A 2,501-nucleotide genomic window follows, 5' to 3' on the forward strand; every position below is an offset into this window, starting at 1 on the left:
ATCAAAGGATGCTGAGCGTCTGGGCTGGACTATGTGCACTTCCTAATTTACCCTGATGGCCAGTAAAAGCTACAAAATCTGAGGGACCATCGATCATCTAAGAAGAGATAGTCAAGGGGGCTAACTGGGATTTATCATTTTTTTAATAAAGAATATTTTGCCTGGAGGATGGTAAGAGATAGGGTGTTTTTTTTTTAATAATAAGTGTTTAAAATTCACTTTATTATAGTAAAATATGGAATTTGTCACTTAGCAGCTAGTTCGGGGAAAATATTACCTCAGCAAAGTTGAGATTCAAACTTTGTCTACCAGTAAGTCTGTCCCATATTAATCAACTTAAATATGCCCAAGGACATAATATATATGTGATGGTTAATAATTAATAACATTGGAGCATTACGTCAAGAATTATCTTACTCCTAAATTTAATTTATCTGATGGACAAAATATGAAGTTGGAATGTGTCGGTGTAAATTAGATACTTAATTAAAAAAAAATATTTTACTTTTGTTATAGTGAAAATGAATACTCTACCCTATGTTGAAAAAAAATATAAATAAAAGTATTTCATCTTAAATTTTATTTTTCAAATTACCTTTTTTTTACTCAAATGATCCAATATTATTATAACACTTTTGGTGCAAACTGTTACAAGGCCGTTGTAATAATTTTAACCTATTTAAAACCGTTTTAATCAATATTGAAGTAGTTTTGACTAATATTAAAATAATTTTAATTGATACTTAAGTAGTTTAACTAGAATAATTTTAGTTAAAATTATTATAATAATATTGAATCAGTTTGATAAAGAAATATTTTTAGATAAAAATTAGAATGAAACGTCTTTTTAATTTTTTTGTACTATAGGATATATTTTTAATTTTTATAATTAAAATTATAATTTTTATCCATATTTTATGTGCAGCCTAGCTCATGGTAGACCTGACTCTCTGGGTCAGATCCGGCTTAGATTTGTAATCGAGTTAATGGATCGATTAATCGACCCTACTTGATCCTCCCAACTGAACTAATTATGATTCAAGAGTCTAATTAACCATCGAACTGAAGATTAACCAATATTATTTTAAAATATATTTTTAATAATAATAATTTTGAATTGTGACGAATTATAAATCGCACAATGAATCAACTGTTTCAAATCATGAATCATAATAATTTTAAACAATTAAAAATAAATGATAGGGATATTATAAACGAACGAGACGAAGAATGATAGAGAGTAAAGGAGAGGAATTCTTATTGCTTGTCCAAATGGTACATCACTTACAATGCTTCATACATGTCCTATTTATAGGACTAAAAACAAGAACAACTAAATGTGAATATGAAATGAAAAGGTCTCATATTAATGCTAAACTATGAAGCACCAAGAGTCATACATAATGGCATCCATTTACTTTTGCATTTACAATACTCCCCCTTGGATGCCATTTACATACTGTCTCATTAAAAACCTTACCAGGAAAATCCAGTGGGATAAAACCATGGTGAAGGGAAAAAGAGTGCAGTACGTAAACTCCCCCTCTTTGTAACATCACTTTAAACTTTCGAGTCTCCGCATGCCAATTTTATACACTAGCTTTTTAAAGGTCGTAGTAGGCAATGCTTTTGTAAATAGATCTGCTAGATTATCTGATGAACGAATTTGATGAACATCAATATCACCTTTTTTCTAGAGATCATGAGTGAAAAAGAATTTTGGTGATATGTGTTTTGTTCTATCGCCTTTAATATATCCTCCTTTTAATTGTGCAATACAAGCAGCATTATCCTCATATAAAATTGTTGGAGAATTCTTATTTACGGATAAACCACATGACTCTCGAATGTGATGTGACACATTCTTGACTTGCCTCATGAATTGCTATGATCTCGGAATGATTTGAAGATGTGGCAGTAATTGTTTGTTTCATAGATCTCCAAGATATAGCTATACCACTATATGTGAATATGTAACCCGTTTGAGACCTACCATTATGAGGATCAGATAAATATCATGCATCTGCGTATCCAATCAATTCAGCTTCACGTACATATGGATAATATAATCCCATGTCCATAGTTCCTCGAAGGTACCGAAAAATATGCTTAACTCCATTCCAATGTCTCTTTGTCGGTGAAGAACTATATCTCGCTAATAAATTTACTGCAAATGATATATCAGGTCTAGTATGACTAGCCATATACATTAGCGCTCCAATAGCACTAAGATATGGTACTTCAAGACCAATTAGTTCTTCATCATTCATACGAGGTCGAAATGGATCTTTATTTACATCAAGCGATCTCACGATCATTGGACAACTCAAGGGATGTGCTTTATCCATAAAAAATCTTTTTAGCACTCTTTATGTATAAGCAATTTGATGGACAAAAATTACATTCTCTAAATGCTCAATTTGCAAGCCAAGACATAATTTTGTTTTCCCGAGATCTTTCATCTCAAATTCTTTCTTGAGATAATCAACTGTTTTAGATAG

This window comes from Curcuma longa, chromosome 11 (assembly GCF_044706935.1).
Source record: "Curcuma longa cultivar G26 ecotype Majalengka, Jawa Barat chromosome 11, ITB_CL_G26_1.1, whole genome shotgun sequence".
Lineage (NCBI taxonomy): Eukaryota > Viridiplantae > Streptophyta > Magnoliopsida > Zingiberales > Zingiberaceae > Curcuma > Curcuma longa.